General features: G+C 50.6%; 1 non-coding gene across 1 annotated transcript; it reads right to left on the bottom strand.

The window, feature by feature from the left end:
• Positions 1-4723: 4723 nt before the first annotated feature.
• LOC144219097 (U6 spliceosomal RNA) lies at positions 4724-4830 on the bottom strand. The gene has a single exon (XR_013331306.1). It is a non-coding gene; the product is annotated as a U6 spliceosomal RNA (small nuclear RNA).
• Between the last annotated feature and the right edge of the window lie 13798 nt (positions 4831-18628).

Raw genomic sequence — 18628 nt, 5'->3', positions numbered from 1 at the left:
CCCCCCCCCGTCCATTTCTGAAACTTGTTCCTAATGACAAAGTGGCTATGTGCAATGGATATAAACGTACTGTGAGTCTCTCTTGGTTCAGTCTTGGGTTCGGCTTTATTTATGCTGTAAGTTATTTTGCTTCCTTCTCCTGGACCTGCTTCCAGACCCATTTGGCATTCCCCTTTGGGTTTTGTTTTGTCTATTTTTTTTTTCTTGTAACCTCTTGATGTAACAGCACTTTAAAAAGGGCCACAACCGACTCACGAGATGGAGACCACCTTGAGCCTGTTTGGGAAGACCACCCTGTATCCGTGACTTTTGTTTTGTTTTTAATAAACAAAAAAAGAGAGAGAGAGAGAGAGAGAAAGCTGTTACTTCCTGGGGCTGTGGAGGTGGGAGTAGGGAGGCGGGAAGGGTGGGAGGAGGCGGGCTGAGGGGGTGGGGCAACAGGTGGGGCTTGAAGACCGCGGCGGCCCGAGTTCTGGGGCGCCGGGGCTGAGAGTCGCACCGCTCAGGTGGGCAGCAGCGAGCTCGCCCACCTCTCTACCAGTCCTTCAGACACACCCAGGTTGACCCCCAGGCCACCTTCTCCCCACGTTTGGGACCCTCCCTTGAGCCTTTCGACCTGGGGTGAGAGGACTAAGGCAGGCTCCCGGGTGCCAGGGTCTCAGACTCTTCCCGGGAGCTCCCGCAAGGGCCCAGGGTTTACCGGCGCTCGCTTCCACACCTGCCCCAACGGGGAAGTCATCTCCCGTGCGGTCAGAGACGAGACAGTTTCCGGAGACTTTGCCCGGCCCCTGCCGGGAAGCCCAGGTTCACTCAGAACTGCCTGGAGGCGCGGACGCCGCAGGCCTGGCCCCGGAGCGCTGGGGAGGGGGGGGGCGAGGTACCTAGCGTGGACGTCGTCTGGGCAAGCCTGGCAGTACACAGATGTCCTCCTGCCTGCCCCTCCGCTACCCTAACGGAGGGAGCCACGGCAGTTTTTAATGTTCTGTCCATTTCGGTCGGAGAGGCTGTGCGGACATGGAGGAGCCCAAGGAGCCGGGTGACGCCCGCCTGAGCTGGAGTCAGGTGGTCTCACCTGGGAGATGGGGAAGGGGGGGAGGTCAGGGTGCGTGTGACCGAGGTGGGTTGCCTCCTGGCGGCTGTTGATGAGTCCTCACCTCGCCGCAGGCCTCCTGTGGGCCTCGGTTTCCACAGCGCACCTGCTGGTTAGGCTACAGATAAAGGATGCAGCGCACTTTTTGGAGGGGGAGATGAGTGTGCTTGGAGAGGGAAATCGCACCTTCCTGAGGGTCATTCAGCCCTGACTTCCAGCCTCGCCACCTCGGCTGAGGACCAAGGGTTCTGTGTCACTCCCTTCATTCTTCTAGGCCTCCGTTTTGGCCCGNCCCCCAGCCGGTCCCCGGGGCCCCCTGCGCTAGGGCTCACAGCCCCCTCCCCCCCCCAAGTCCCGGGACGTTCGGAAGTCTAGACACAAGAGAGGACACGAGAGAGATAATGGCAATGAGAGCAGTGGCTAAACTGTGATGTGTCGTCGAGGGACCAAGTCGCCTCGGGATGCGCGATCCCCCAGCACGGACCCTCCAGGCAGCGAGAACGTTTCCTATGGGTGGCACCAACCCTCTCGGTTCTCCACTGGGCCAACGGTGAAACTGAGGCCGGGAGAGGAAGCGAGTAAGTGACTGCGTCCAGGGCCGAGCGGTGCTGGGACGCGCCGAACAGTGCAGGTGTGGGGGACAGCACGAGGCTTCACCCCCTTGACGTGACCGCGCCTTTGCAAGCAGCACTGGCTGCTCTGTACAACGGGAATTGCAGTGGCTGCCCAGGCAGGACGTTCCGTGGCCGCGTCCCGCGCAGAGGAGCCTAGCAAATATTCCTTTTCACCTTCCCTTAACGAATTCCCCAAAGTGGAGGGAAAAAAAAGCCATAGGCATTGGGGGGCTCCCGCGAAAGGGCGCCCCATCTGGACCGGAATCTCTGCAGACTGGAGGTGTGGGCGGATCCGACCCAGAAAGCTTTGTCGCAAAAACAACCCTCTTGGGTTCCTCGACCCTTCAGAAGTGGTTTGTTCTCCCCCAAATGTTAATAACCAAACGATTGGTATGGATGTAATTATCAATAATTATACGAATTATTGCTGATTGCGGGTCTCGTAGCTACTTTAATTAGTTTACCAGATTCTAATTAAGTTAAATGAAACATTAATAGGGAAAATATGCTTTGGAAAAAAAAAACCCAGGATTTTTAAAAAGTCTATTTCTCGCCACAATGTTGCCACCTTGCGACACATTTTAGGCATTACAGCCAGCGCCTGAAGGCCCGAGACTAGGGAGCGTTGTCTTTGGGAGAAAAAGTGGGGTTTGGGGAATTGCCAGCGGGCTACGGAGCACAGACCTTCATCCTGGGTGTTCCTTCTGAGGTGTTTGGTTTCACACCCCTGACTCCAGGAGGTGCCCGCAGCAGGTTCGGCTCTGGAGTCCGGGGTCTGAGGATAAAGAACCAGATAAACATACCCACTCGACCTCAGATTACCTCTTGATCAGCAGAGAAACTCACGAATACTCATAAGGAGATGCGGTTAGACAGTCTCACCCATCCCAGCAAATCCAGGGGGAGCAACTGAGTGGACTGTAGCCCCTGGTGGACAGTCAGCATCTGGGGGCTTGATTTTGCAACCACTGGGAGAAATCCCCACCTCCATTCATCCTGCAAAGCTGGGTAACCTGTTGGCAAAAAACAGCGGGCAGACCCCCGGATTCCTGGGACTGACCTCTGCATTCCTGTGGCACTTGGTTCCTAAAGCGAAGAGTGCACGCCCCTCTCTGAGTTATCCTTGGTTGTGTGCGTTTCCCATAGGGCTGTAAGTGCCTGGCAGCAGGAGCCACACACATCTTGCTTTTCCTTGTATTCTCCAACACACAGGGCCCAGTGTCTCATAGTAGCTCAACAGATGTCTAAATGAAGGGGTTCCAACTTTGCGGTTTATCTGGATGCTGGAAATGTCTCAGGGGAGGAGTCTCTAGGTGCTTCTGGATTACAGCTATTGGGAGACAGGCTCATTTGCCTGATATTAGTTAAGCACAAGGTTAGTGGTCAGACAACCCTTCATTAACAGGATTATTGGGGGGAGGGAGGAGGCAGGTGTCTAGTAAGACATTGTCGGCCTAGGAAAAGTTTCTTCCTTCTCCAGCTGTGCCCCAAGGAGGGTCCAGTTCACCCAGCACCTATTCTACCTACCTGGATCTAAGGGATAGCTTAGATCCTCTGCAAAACTACGGCTCCTGTCCTTGAATTCAGAACACCAACAAAAGCAGAACTGAACCTGCATGCTCTTTCCGTTGATTCTAAACAGCTTTGTCTCTCACTGTTTACCTTCAAAGGTGGCATAGTGTTTGGTTACGAGCACAAGCTCTCTAGCCAGATTTCCTGGGCCTCAAGCCCTTCTCTGCCATTTACTAGTCATGTGACATCGGGCAAGTTGTTGAATCTCGCTGTGCCTCAACTTCCTCATCTATAACAGGAATAGAAAGAAGTTTTACTTCATAGAACAGTGCAGAGCTAGGAAAGTCAGCCAGGTGTCTGGGTTTTCCAGGACTAAGACTTGCCTCTTCCCTCTTTTCTGCTCGGAGCAATGGATCATACAAAGAGGAATGGCAAGTTTCTTTGGAAGGAGAGAGAGTCACATCAACATTGGTCCTTTCCTTGTTTGGCATTGAAACATGCCCAGGAGACACTGAAAACTACTCACGCAATTGCCCAAGTTCCTCCTAAGAGCCATGTTTGGGGGAAGAAAAGAAAACCAAAGCTTGCCCTCCAACTCCATGCACTGGAGGCTGTGAGCCCAGGAGAAGGTGCAGTGAGAGGTCCCACAGACCCCTATTCTCGGCTGTTACCTGGAAAGGATCATTTCACGTCCACTGAAGGGAACAGAAATGGATCCCTGATGGAACGCTGCTCGGCAGCCCCGAGCGCCCGCAGGGAGAGGACCCGCCGATGCCTAGGGCGCCTCGGGGGCTCCTGTCTGCACCCACATTTCTCTCCTGGAAATTTTTTTTTTCCCAAAAAACATTGATAAATCATCGCGGGAAATCTGAAACTTATTGGACTTTTCTTCCCATCTTACTAATTAGGACTGTGGTTTTTGAATTCATTACGCGGGGGCAGGGCGCCCATCTTTTCAGGGCCTGTGCCTCTGAAGGTTTTGCCACAGCCACTTACCCGTTACGTGATCACGCCCAGGTTGCCTTGCCTCTCGAGGACTCCTGCAAAATGGTGACAACGAGACTCACAAGGCAGGAAACGAAAATAGGATATTGGTGAAGACCCTGGCACACGGTAGATGTTCAGTTAGGAGTGGGCATTATTTTTGTTAAGATTCAGAGGCAGCCTGAGAAGTGAGTCTTGTTGCGCGTTCCTATTAGAGCCACCTTGTCTGTCACAGCCAGCACTCGGTTCCTGTTCTGTTTTGGACCTGAAGTGGGTCAACTTTGGCAAGGCCGTTTCTTGACGTGTAAGGTACCGTGGGACTCAGGATAGTGCAAGGGGAAGCAGAGGTGAGATGGAAAAGATCGAAGACTGGGGCCAGACATAGAAAGCACGACCAAGAAAAAAATCTGTCTACGCCCTACCTTCTCTTATTCCGTCTCCTGGGACTACAGTTTCCTTTGTGTGAAACAAAAGATAGAACCTATAAGGAAAAAGTGTCTTCATGGAGGGGTAAACTCAGGTGCAAAATATGGAACGCTTCACGAATTTGCGTGTCATCCTTGCGCAGGGGCCATGCTAATCTTCTCTGTATCGTTCCAATTTTAGTATATGTGCTGCCGAAGCGAGCACGATCTCCAAGCTCACGAGGAAAGTATATAAAGCAGAGAACCCAAAGACTTTTACAGTTATGGTGACTATACTGCGCTTCTTAAAAAACTAAATATTGAAGACGTTATGACCTTGTGTATCTCGTACACACGGTAATTGTATCTTTGTGATTACAGCCAAATCAACTCTATTTCTCTAACCTTCCAACTTTGTATATGCAAATTAAGGGACCATGGGAAATTGGCCCTCGGCCCGCCCGACCTCTGCGCGCCCCCGGAGGGTGCGGGCCTCTCACTCGGTCACGTGGTGCGCGCGGTGGCGCGCCTCTTCCTTGCCGTCCCGGCTGGGCCCCCAGGGGTCGCCCGCGGGGCTCCACCGAGAACCGCGCAGCACGGTGTCCCCGAAACTACGCGTGAGCGGCGCCAGCGCATCTTGGGGGGACGAGGGGCCGTGATGCGCGCCATGGCCCCACAGAAATCCGGTCGGGCCGTCCCCGCGCCAGGACCCGCGACCCGGCGAGAGCTGGAAACGCCGGCCGCGCACCGGAAGGGGCCGGGCAGAGTGGCCCCGGGTCGCCGCGCGGCCGAGTGGCTCTTGGCGCCCCGCTGCTTCCCCTGGGGTGCTCGGGCCCGGCGTCGGTGCTTGAAGCCAAGGGCGAGGCGCCGAGCGTGCGCTTGCGGCCAGCGCTTTCCGTAGTGTGACTCGAGGTGTGGCAGACCGAGAAAGGTCGCCTCGCTTTGGTCCAGCCCTGGGCCGGGCCCTTAAGCTGACCCGTGCCCTTCCCCTCAATTTGCAGGTTAGGAAACAAGCTCTAGTTGGTTAATCCAGGCCCAAATTATCCGGCCAGTCGTGAAGGAAGTTGGGATTTGGAGGCAAATCTGGTTTCAGAAACCGATCTTTTCCTCTTCACACTGGAACTCGCGCGAGGAAAGATTTGGGGCCAGGAGTGCGGCCCCCCTTTTGTTTTGGACAATGCTCCCAAGGCCTTATCAGCCCAGACTTTCCTTCCTGCGCTAGTTCCCTCACCACACAGCAAGCGTCTGTGACGTCAGCGCCGCGGCTGCGTGTTGCTGTGGACTTCGGTTCCAGCAAGGGAGCCGAGCAAACGTGGGGTTTACAGAGTGACTGGGGATGAAGGTGAGCAGGAGAGAAGGGCACTTTCGAATTGTCACTCGATATGGATGCAGCCCGGAGAGGGCCCAACAGACAGGGCCGGGCAGAGGAAGACCTGGGAGCTCCCTGAGTCAATGTCACCCATCTGGGCCAGACCTTCAGGCGGGAGAGGCCACTGTGGAGGTGGTCGGTCGGTGCTCCCGGTCGCGCTGTGGCTCATCACGGTGAGCCTGACTCAGACCACAGCCTGGGAGCACCTGGCCTGGCCTCTGGGGACTTTGGAGTTCCTTCCCCCCACCTGCCTTCAGCGAAATGGAAATCGTGTGCAGGCCGCCCAGCTTCTCATCTGACCTCTCTCTAAATAAGCAGTAAGCAAACACAAACCTCAGAATGCTAATATGGCCTTCATTGAGCGAAAAGAGCTAATTTGGGCAATGATGTTTCCCTCAGATTTACAAAAGGGAATTGCAAATAACCAAAAAGCGTATTAGCATTGATGGGAGATGATGCTAATCTTCAATTAGCATCCACGTTTTTATTCATTTATTTAGAAGAAGAGCCTTTTCGTCACAGTCGATGCGCACACCTGTCATGGTGACAGGTACATCTCGTGGGTCGTAACTGCCTTATTGCGAAAACCAGCAGGAGATGGACCGGGTTGTTCACCGTTTNGCCGGGGGTGGGGGGTGGGGGGGGGGGGGTTGGTTGGTTTGATTTGGAGGTTTTGTTTTTGTTTTTGTCTGTTTGTCTTTCTTACTGAGCAGTTTTGTGTTACAGAGGAGGGAGATCTGAGTTCTAGTTTCCATCTCTTCCTGCATCAGTCTCTGTGACCTTGCCCAATTCCCGCCACCTCTCTGCAAAGTGAGGAAACAGCCCTAAGATCCTTAACATCTCTTTCAGCTTTGACATGCTGTGATTTTTTTTTGTAACTGGGTAACTGAAGGACTTTTTTTGAGACTATAAATAGCAACATGTAAAAATTCAACACTTTTTGTTTTCTATTTTATTTTATTTTTTAAAAAATGTTTACTTTTTTTAATTTTTAAAATGTTTTTTCTTTATTTATGAGAGCGAGAGAGAGACAGCGTGAGCCCGGGAGGGTCGAGCAGAGGAGACCCAGACTCTGAAGCAGGCTCCAGGCTCTGAGCTGTCAGCACAGAGCCCGACGCAGGGATCGAACCCAAGGACCGTGAGACCATGACCTGAGCCAAAGCCGGTCACTTAACCAACTGAGCCACCCAGGGACCCCACTGTTTTCTATTTTAGAAAGGTGGAGCATGCGGGTCATTCTAGGGATATAGACCATCCCAGGAGCAGTCCGCAGGGGGCACTAGGGTCTGAGACCTGCTGAACCATGTAACACTTGCCTCTGAGCCCTGAAGGCCCAGCGTGCAGGGAGGGGGAGGGCCGGGATGAGAGGGGACAAGGTGGATTGGATGTGGCATGAAGCTGGAGGACAGATGTCTGGAGGGACTCGGTGAGGAGAGACTCAAGGGGACGGCACTGAAAGCCGGGAAGGGTACATGGATGCCAGAGAAAACCGCACAGCCTCAGAGCTGCAGCGGGAGCCCCGGCCCCTGCTGGCCCTCAGAGCTGGTGTCTCCCCTCCGCTCTGAGACCCGAGGTGGCCTGAGTCCTGGCAGTCTTCCCTGAATGTCCTAGGCTGCAGAACCTCACGAGATGCAGAGTGGTCCCCGCAATCCCGTCTGAGGTGGAGCTTCCTGCCACTCTGAGTGGGAGAGGTCAGAGCCAACTTTAACGAAATGTTGCTAAATGAAGAAACGGGCTGTTGCATATTGAAAACAGGTCAGTGAAGACAGGAGATCTCAGGATTCTCTAACTATAGTGTTTCCCCTGCAGCCTGGGAACATTGAGTGTTTCCATATGTCATTCATTTGAAGGGAGAAGGGCCAGGGATTCCCATCAGCCCCGCCAGAGGGTAGAAGAAGCGTGGATACGGAGAAGAAACCATGGCCTCCTTTTTGCCCGGGACCCTGGGGTCGAATGGCATTGGTGGCATCAGGAGGCTTTACCCAGAATTGCAGGGCAGGGATGTGCCGAGTTCACAGGCCTGGCCCAGAAGCTCCTAAGGCCGCAGACACAGAGCAAGGCTGCTGGGAAGGGGGAAGGAGGAGGGGCACGAAAGAGGACCCCCACCCCAGGTCCTACAAATCCCTTTGAGCAGCACATGCTCTGACTTAAACCTTGTTTTTGTAAGCTCTCTTTTGAAGTATTCTCTCCCACCTAATCACCCAGTGTAAATGAGGTTTTTCAAGTTTCCTTCTTGGCCTCCCCGTGAAGAAAACCAGGGGTGGGGGCAGGGGCGAGTGGAAGAAGATGTGTGCCGACAGCTCAGAGGGCGGCCTGAGGCAGGGTCAGCTATGGCTGGAGGGGACTTGCTCCTTCCAAGCTTCCTTAATCCCCTCTGAGCTTGCAGCCCTTGCTTTTCCGGCTTGGCCCCTGCTGTGGTTAGAGGAGTTCTAATCCATCCCAGATGCCTGACCTCCGTGGTGCCCTATAATCCTGCCCCTTCCCCAGCTTGGATTTGGCCGGGGGGGGGACCATTGCCCGGGCCATACTTTTTCACCCTCCCCCTGATCTCTTTTTTTGTGCCTGGAACTTTGAAAATATCTGGCTTTCTCCCCCACCTGTAGGACGTGCCCAGCAGGGCAGTTTGAACACTGACTTCAGTTTTTGTTTTGTTTTTTTAAATAGTTTATTGTCAGGTTGGTTTCCATATAACACCCATTGCTCACCCCCACAAATGCCCTCCTCCATGCCCATCACCCCCCTTCCCCCCCCATCAGCCCTCAGTTTGTTCTCAGCATTCAAGAGTCTCTCATGGTTTGCCTCTCTCCCTTTCCCCAACTATTTTTCCCCTTCTCCTCCCCCACAGTCCTCCGTTAAGCTCCTCCTAATCCTCCTATACGTGCAAACATATGGTATCTGTCCTCTCTGCCTGACTTATTTCGCTCAGCATAACACCCTCCAGGTCCATCCATGTTGCTACACGTGGCCAGATTTCATTGTTTCTCATTGCCATGGAGTATTCCGTTGTATAGATAAACCACATCTTCTTGATCCATTCGTCCGTTGATGGACACTTAGGCTCTTCCCATGTTTTGGCTATTGTTGAAGGTGCTGCTATGAACATTGGGCTACATGTGCCCCTGTGCATCAGCACTCCTGTATCCCTTGGGTAAATTCCTAGCAGTGCTATTGCTGGGTCATAAGGGAGTTCTATTGTTAATTTTTTGAGGAACCTCTACCTGTTTTCCAGAGGGGCTGCACCAGCTTACATTCCCACCAACAGTGGAGGAGGGTGCCCGTTTCTCCACATCCTCGCCAGCATCTTTAGTCTGCTGATTTGCTCATTTTAGCCACTCTGACCAGCATGAGGTGGTATCTCAATGTGGTTTTGATTTGTATTTCCCTGATGAGGAGGGATGCTGAGCATCGTTTCATGTCACTGACTTCAGTTTTGACGTGAACAGCCAAGCACATTAGATGAGCTGCTACTTGCGAAGTGTTTAGAATAGGCCCTGGGCATGTGGGAGGTACATGGTAGGTATAAAATACTCGATGCATAACCACTCTCTTAGTCTTATTTTGGTCCTCTTTCCTTAATTTTGCACTTGCCTGGGTGAAACACACTTTAAAAATTTTTTTTAATGTTTTATTTATTTTTGAGAGAGAGAGAGAGAGACAGCGTGAGCGGGGAGGGTCTGAGAGAGAGGGAGACACAGAATCGGAAGCAGGCTCCAGGCTCTTGAACTAGCTGTCAGCACAGAGCCTGACGCGGGGCTCGAACCCACGAACCGTGAGATCATGACCTAAGCGAAAGTCGGACGCTTAACCGACTAAGCCACCCAGGTGCCCCGAAACACACTTTTTTTAAAGAGTGAAAATAGCTCCTCTTTTTAAATTGCTACAGGGACTGTTTCTTAGCTACTCTGGAAATCTGCACCTTCTTTTCTTGGCTGTGATGAGGACCGTTTTCACCCAGAGGGCTTCAAGGCTTTGGGTGTGAGTCACAGGAAGTCCTGGTGGCAGTTATGTTGCTGGGAAGAGACAGCACACAGGCTCCTAGACCCACTCACTCCTCTTCACTGAGCTTAATCTGAATCCTTGCCCTTTCTTCTGATGTTCCGTTTCCCTTCCATGCCTCAGAGATAAGCACTTTTACTGATGGGGAAAACCTAGGCCTGGGAAGGAAAGAGACAGAGCTAATCAGTGATACTGGAATTTGCTCCCAGATCTTTCTGGCTCCAAGAGCCAACTTTTGCACCGCGATGGGATAAAGGAGCCCCTTTTGAGGCTTCTGAGAGGCTCGCTCTAAAATCTCTCTCTCTGTTTCCTTAATGCCTGCCTTTGAAGCCTCCTTAGTCTGAGCTGTTGCTATCTGAAGAGTTCACTGTGATTTAGTCCAAGACCGTTTTCTCTGGCAATCCCAGGCCAGCCTAAGAGCACAAAATGCTTAGGTTTAGGGCATGGAAGGGGCACTCTGAAAGAGGGTGCAAAAAGAATCGCAAGTCCAAGTAGAAAGTCTGCCAGCTTCTCGATGGTTCTGTCAGTTATTCTCTGTGGGGTTGCAAGGTGGGAGGGAAATGACACCCCCCACAGATGCTCACTGCCCTCCCCTGAGCCCAGATAGCACTCACCCCCACCCTGACCACACCAATGCCAGCTATGGTCCAGGGAAACACCACAATGGCTTTGAACCAAGAAGGGCCACATTTATGAGAGCCAGCAGCGAACCTCAGTTTCCTCATCTCTAAGATGGAAATAACCATTTCCCTACTTGCTTTATAGGGTTGTGAGGCTCCATGGGAAATCCCACTGTAAAGTGCTATGTGGCAAAAGGTGGGCACATGGGTCTCCCCAGACATCCTTTCTAGCCTCAGGCAGTTAAATCCTTCCCGTACCTGGTGAGAGAGGCATTTGTGCATCAGGAGCAGACCTACAAAATAGGAGCGTCAAGATGAACCATCACGTTGTATTAATATTTTCACACCACTTAACTCTCATTAAAATGTACTTTGCTGAATTTAATATGTGATTCCAAATGACACAACATATTAAGTGCTTAATATACTAGAAATTATGAAACTATTATAGTCGGTGCCATATGAAATAATTAGACTGCATTAAACTTTAGCAGCCAAGTGAAGGAAAGGCTTCAACTTGGAATGTCTTAAAGGAGCTTAAGCCATCGCTGAAATCCCCAAAATAAGTGTCCAGAAATTAAGATCTTTAAATAAAAACTGAAACCTAATCTGTGCTTACACCCAGCTCCTCTGGGCTTGGCTGATGCGAGTGGTGTTGGCTTGGGGAAGTGAGGGGCCCTGCACCCATCCCAGGTCAGGGCGTCAGTGTCCCGTCTTCAGCGGCCCCTTCCCCTGGGGCTCATCTGGGGATTGGTGACTCAAGTGGCTTGAATCAGGAGCAAGGTGTCCTGCTGAAGGGGCAAATCACTCTCCTTTGCCCCAAATTAGCCTCTTGTCACAAAATAGAAACAAACCCACCTTATTTAATGTTTTGTGAGTGCTTCTGTCATGCCGCGCATTTTTTAATGCATTTCTTCTCATGTAATCCTCACAATACATGCGTGTTGTAAGCCACCGTTTTCAGATGAGGAAACGGAGGCTCAAAAGATGAAGGGAATCATCCAAGTCCAAGGCCTTACAATCAGAATCCATAGTGTTCACCCCTACATCGCACGCGGCTTCCTCACGAGCATGTATGTGTGTGTGCATGGCACACGTGTACACCGCTTCCTGTTTTAATAGTGGGTCAGGACCCAAACACACCAACCTGCTATCTGGCAGTGACTTACAACCAATGGCTTTTTCACAAGGAGGGTAGAGGTCATGACTTGAGAGTCTTACTTTGAACAGATCGGAGCCTGCCTAACTTACATAGGAAGCTCTCTGTATTTGTGGCGACTTCAATTCAAAAAGAATATCTATTCATTACCTTCTGAGTATCCTGACATAATACCTATGTATGGTGGTCATAAACATGACAACTTCTTATGAAGAGTAAGGAATACTTTTTGTCACAGGGAGGACCAATTTCTTGGCTACTTAAGATACCCTGTCTCAATTACTCTTATCCGTGTAAAAATACTGATCCGATGGGTTGTTTGAAAAATACAAATTTGACTGTAGAGACTTAAATATATTATCATTTACTTACCAGCAAAAATAATTTTAATGGAGGGAAACTTAGCTCAACAAACACATGTTTATAATTAACCGAAAAATGTACTTTTTGTAAGTAGCAAGATTAGGTTCTGCCCCCAAATAATAGAAAACCAAATAACTATTGTATTCAGATGACAGAGGTTAATTTCTCTCTTTCATGAGACAGTTTGTCTTTTGGGGTCTGGTCTGATAATTTCACTGTGTCACAGAGCAGGCTCTTTAGGGTAACTCGGGGCCCGAAATGGCTGCTGAATCTCCAAGCTCCAGGCATCGGGAAGGAGGAAGGCAGGAAAAGCAAAGGATGCATGTTAGTGCTGTTAGTGCCCTGAATAAAATCTATAACTAAAAAAGAAGAGGGGCGCCTGGGTGGCTTAGTCGGTTAAGCGTCTGACTTTTGCTTAGGTCATGATCTCGCGGTTCGTGGGTTCGAGCCCCGTGTCGGGCTCTGTGCTGACTGCCAGCTCAGAGCCTGGAGCCTATTTCGGAGTCTGTGTCTCCCTCTCTCTCTGACCCCACGCTGCTCACGCTGTCTCTCTCTCTCTCTCTCCTAGAAATAAATAAAAATATTTAAAAAAATAAAAATAAAAAAGAAGATAACTGTCAGGGGCGCCTGGGTGGCTCAGTTGGTTAAGCTTCTGGACTTTGGCTCAGGTCATGATCTCACTGTGAGTTCGAGTCTGGGGTTGGGCTCTGTGCTGACAGCTCAGCGCCTGGAGTCTGCTTCGAGTTCCGTGTCTCCCTCTCTCTCTGCTCCTCCGCCCCCCACTCAAGCTGTCTCTCTGTCTCTCTCTCAAAAATAAACATTAAAAAAATTTTTTTAAAAAGAAGAGAATGGTAATGAATGGGCAGCTAGTGGTCGTTGGCATACCTCCTGGAACTCAGGTAGCAGTTGGTGAGTGTCACTCTACTTCTTTTCTGTGGAGCATTAAGAAAGGGGACAGGAGGCAATATTTACTAAGACCATGCTTGACATCTGCACATGGTCTCATTCAATTATCATAATCCTGTGTGGGCGGCAGATCAACAGGCCAGGTAAGGGAAGAGGCTGCCATCTGCTATCTGGGGCGAAGCTCTGTCCTCAGGTGGAGGTGAGCAGTTGGAGGGGAAAGTTGGAATGCTTGCATGAGAAGCCCAGGGATTCCTGAGAAGGAAGGATGAAGCTCCCACCCTGCTCCCCAACGGTCAAGTCATTACAAATTTGCAGAGTGAATCGGATGGCAAGGACCGAAATCCAGTGGCAGGAAAGTGTTAACGATGCCCTTACAATAAAATTGCCATGAACAGAGAAAGTGAAGAGATTAAAAAATTTAGCCCCGTCAGTCATCAGGGAAATGCAAAGTTGACTACCTCCCGGTTACCACTGGCAAGTCTGGGAACACCAAGTGTTGCCAAGGAAGCAGAGCCTGGAAGATGGGAGATGATGTGGCTGGGGTGAGGAGAAATCAGTGCAGCCACTTTGGAAGAGAAACCGACCCCAATGACTCAGTTCCATTTCTAGTTATAAACCCTATAGACACTCGTGTGCCCGTGGAGCAAATTACACGCAAAAAAAAAAAAAAAATGCTCAAAGTGGCACTATTTGTAATGGCCCCAACCTGGAAAAAACTCAAGGGACAATCCACAGGAGAATGGAAAAATACACGGTGGGACACTCATGCAGTGGGACGCCAGGCAGTACTGAAAACGAGATGCTTGTGAAAATGAGTGAACTATAGTTTCAGTGTCACGGCTGAAGTGTATCCCTCCTCCATTCATATGTGAAAGTCCTAACCCCCATGCTTCAGAGGGTGACCACAGCTGGGGACGGGGTCTTCACATAGGTAATTACATTAAAATGAAGTCATATGGGTGGTTCCTAAGCCAACATGAAGCTGTCCTTATACAAAGAGGAAATTTAGATATAGATACGTGCAGGGGGTGGGGATGGGGGGAGACAGTGTGAGGACAGCCAATCACAAACCAAGGGAAGAGCCCTAGAACAGATGGAAGCATCCCTCCCCTCCTGGTGCCTTGACCTTGGGCGTCTAACCTCCTGATCTGTGAGGAACTATGTTCCCGTTAAGGCGCCAGTCTCTGGTACTTTGTCACAGCAGCCCTAGCAAACCAGTACACCCAGCGACAGGGATGAATCTTGTATACTTGATGCCAAGTGAAAGGAGCAAGGCACAAAAGGCATATATAGAATTATACCATTTATATGAAGTTCAAAGTTATGAAAGCCAACCTATAGTGTGTAGGGGCACATACAGAGATGGTAAAATGGTACGAAAAGCAAGGCAGGGATTGGTATAAATGAAAGGGACACATGAAGTCTTCTGGGGTGGAAGCAACATTCTATTTCTTCTTCTTCTTTTTTTTTAGTTTATTTATTTTGGGGAGGGGGCGCAGAGAGAGAGAGAGAGAGAGAGAGAGAGAGAGAGAGAATTCCAGACAGGCTCTGTGCTGTCAGCTCGAACTCATAAACCAGGAGAGCATGACCTGACCCCAAATCAGGAGTCAGATGTTCAACCCACCGAGCCACCCAGGCGCCCCAACATTCTATTTCTTCATTTGGGTGCTGGTCACTCAGGTGTTCTGCCTCTAGTTACGCATTAATCTGAACCTTTATGTTTAGGGACTTATCAGTGTTTATTCACAGTCGAATGTAAAAACAAGAAGGAGAAAGAGGTGGGGGAGACAGAGAAGAAGGGGCATGGAGAGGAGAAGACAGAGAAGAGGGTAGGGAAGGGGCTCAGGGGCTAACTCGGTACCAGGTGGGTTGGTCTCAGGGTCCGCGAGCCCACAGCGACCACAGCTATATGTAACTGGAGGGTCTGAAGGTGGGCTGCCTCTGAGCACATCACCTGAGTCCAGAATCTCAGGAAGAATTCCCCTCCCCTAGAGAAGCCTTCGGACCTTTGTAATCTAGGGAAAGCCACTGCCCCTCTCTGAGCTTGGTTTCTCCATCTTTAGACCGGGGGAGCCTCACTAAATGTCCTAAGGCTCTTTCTGCCATTAACTCAGGTCTCTGCTCGATGTCACCGCCTCCAGGAGGCCTTTCCTGATTACTTCTTGACAATAGTACCTCCTTTCTTTCCCTTTTTCTTTTCAGTACTTAATACTGGTGATAGGTACTTATCACCGAAATCATGTCAAGTGTTTATTTGCGCAAGCAGAGCAGGATTTTCATTTTATTTTTAAGTTTATTTATTTTTGAGAGAGCGTGCGCGCTCATGTCTGTGCACATGCGCGCGCAAGTGGGGGAGGGGCAGAGAGAGGGGGAGACTCGTGATGTGAAGCAGGCTCCAGTGTCTGAGCTGTGGGCACAGAGCCCCGTGCGAGGCTCGAACTCACCAACCGGAGGTCACGACCTGAGCTGAAGTCAGCTGCTTAACCGACGGAGTCACCCAGGTACCCCAGGATTTTCATGTTATTACCACTCTATCTCCAAAGCGTAAAGTAGGGTTTGGCACTCAGTAGGTGCTCCGAGTATGTAGAGTTAAAAAGATGGGAGTGTTCTGTAGTGCCTGACCCCTAGAGGCTACTCAGTAAATGCTAGTTTTCCCTTTGCTGTTGGCTGAGACCCACCTGCCCACCCATCCAGGTTTCCTGGGGCTGAAAACCAGTGTCCCTGCCCACCCCCACCCCTCCCCGGGCAATTTGGGACTGAGAAAATGCCCACAACTCACCCCTCTGGTCATTAGCAACATTTTACCATAGCTAACATCAGAGGCTGCCGCCGGGGCTGGGGTCTCCTGTGTGATGACACCTCATCCTGGGCCACTGCTTTCCCTTGGACCCAACGTGACCCACTTCACCCCCCTTCCAGTGCCGACAGCATGGAGCTGGCTTGGGATCCCCTCTCTTCCCTCTTCCCTTCTCTCTCTGCCCCTCCCCCGCTCGCTCTCTTTCAAAATAAATAAACTTAAGAAAGCTGTGACCTATTTCATTTGGACGGTCCCCATACCCTTGCCAAGGGACACAGCTTCCCCTCCGCGTGGCCCAGCTGCCCCAGATGAGCCAGGCTCTGCAGGCTGACCGCGCTTTGGCTGTGTGGGTAGTTTCTTCCCTTTAGAGTTCACTGTTGCGGTGCAGCGTGGGGCCCTGCAAACTCGCCATAAGCCTCCTCCCCATTCCTCCATCAGCATTAATTGCTCACTCCCCCGCTCTTGCCGCCTGGTTCCTATATTTAGCGCTCATTCTCTCCCGCCTTGTATTAAAGGTGGCCGTTTACTTGTTTGCCTGGCCCGGCCCTCCTCACCAGACAGGAGGGCCTGCCCGGGACAAGGGGCCAGACCTCCCTCCTTAATTGTGCTGCTGGCATGTAGCGGGAGCACCGGATATTAACAGATACGTTTCTCAAAAATAAAAAAAATAAAAAGCGTCTGCTGTTACAAATGACAGAGAATAGGATTTTAGAGTTGATGTAGATGGCATGAGACCAATCTTCCTTGGTATACCATCTCCAAACTTCCCAATTTAAAAGCTCATTAAGACACAGGAAAAAGAAAAAAGTCAGAACCTTTCAGAAAAAGTGCCAAATTGTTGGCAGGTGTCTGGGAGGAATTTTTCCTGATGACGTGCCGGTGGGGCCAGGCAAGGCGGCATGGTTGGCTGGCATGACTTTCCTTCTACAGTGCCCCCAGAACCTCCAGAAGGAGAGCGCGTAGGAGGAAGGTTTGCCCCTCACTCACTGTTGGGGGTTGCTCCCGCCAGATGGGCAGGCAGCGCCTCCTGTCCCCAGGTGCAGCTTTCGGAGGCCATCACTGCCCTCCCTGGGCCCTTCTGTTAGATGTGTCTGCCCATGTCCATCTGGAGACTGACACTCAGCACCAAAAGGCAGGGGGCAGAGGTAACCGGTGAGGGTGCGTCACCATTGCTGCCGATGCTACAAGTGCTTGGTCTGAGCTACATCTTCCATAGAGTAGTACAGATGCGTCGTGGTAATTAAATTGTATTAACCCAGTTGGAGGGGATGATACACTTGTATTCATTCTGGCACGTGGGGTCTCATTTTCCCGTTTGGGCTTTGTTTGCGTATTTTGGCCTACGTCTTCTCCTTCTCGTTTCTTTTTTTTTTTTTTTTTGCCTTCTGTGAAATGCACAGTGATTTATTTTCATCGTTTGTAATTTGGAAATTTACAAAGCGTACAGCCCTTGTTTTATTATTTATTTCAAAAAACTTTTTCAGGTTCATTCATTTTTGATAGAGTGCGAGTCGGGGGAGGGGGTGGAGAAGAGGGAAGTCGCTGAATTTGAAGCTGGTTCCAGGGCCTCTGAGCTGTCAGCACAGCACCCTGTGTGGGTCTCAGACTGGCCAACCATGGGCTCAGGAGCTGAGCGGAAGACCTCCGCTTAATAGACTGAGCCACCCAGGCGCCCCCAGGCTGTTGTTTTAATCCTTGACACCTTTAAGATTGTGAGCAACTTCCTTAAATCTACATTTCTCTGTCAAATTCCAGAAAAATCCATCGTTTTTGCCTCCCTCCCAAGGTGAGCTGAGGAGTTTTCCAGCTCCCACTTGCTTGCCTCTCCGTTCTGTCTCCCTTTTCAAAATCTACCTAGGTCTTCTTTTTGCAAACATTTGGTTTTGAAGTTGATGTTCACATTTTAACACTGCTTATAATTATTTATACTGAATTCTGTATGTTGAAGTGGTCTCCACCTATACTGTGTGTTCTTGTTGCTATGGCCGCACAGATTACCCCAAAACTTCAAACAGAAATCCCTTATTATCCCTTGCAGTTTCTGTGCATCAGGAATTTAGACAGAGCAGTGGAAGGAAGGCTTATTTCTCCTGTGCAATGTCTGAGGCCTCAGCAGGAAGACTCACAAGCTTGAGTCACTCGCTTGGCTTAATCTTCTGAGGGTTTATTCACCTGTGGTTGGTGCTGGCTGTCACCCAGCTGGGGCCCTGGCTGGGGCTATTTGTCAGAACTCCTACACATGACCTCTAGTGTAGTCTGACCTTCCTCCCAATATAGAGGATGAGTTCCAAGGGCCAGGGGACTGAGAGAGAGAGAGAGAGAGAGAGAGAGAGAGACTGGACCAAGGGGAAGCCATTTCCCTTTCATACCCAAATCTCAGAAATCATTCAGTCACTTCTGCTTCATCCTGTTTGGTTGGGGCCATTACAAACGTTCACCTAAATTCAACAGAAGTGTGTCAGCATCGCTCCGCAAGATGTGTGGGATGCTCACACTTATACACATGTGTACATGTATATGTACTTGTACACACGTGCCATTTTTATGTTGGTGTGGTCATCTTCCTTTTTAAAAATATTTTATTTATCTTAGAGAGAGAGAGAGAACAGGAGCAGGGAAGGGGCAGAGAGAGAGGGAGACACAGAATCCGAAGCAGCCTCCAGGTGCCGAGCTGTCTGCACAGAGCCCGATGCGGGGCTTGGACTCATGAATCACGAGATCATGACCAGAGCCGAAGTCAGACGCCTAACTGACTGAGTCACCCAGGCGCCCCAGTGGGCTCGTCTTTGAAAAATACAATCAGCCACACTGTAT

Source organism: Crocuta crocuta, unplaced genomic scaffold (genome assembly GCF_008692635.1).
Source record: "Crocuta crocuta isolate KB4526 unplaced genomic scaffold, BGI_CrCroc_1.0 scaffold130, whole genome shotgun sequence".
In the NCBI taxonomy this organism is placed as follows: Eukaryota; Metazoa; Chordata; class Mammalia; order Carnivora; family Hyaenidae; genus Crocuta; species Crocuta crocuta.
This window is presented reverse-complemented; position numbering and strand designations above follow the sequence as displayed.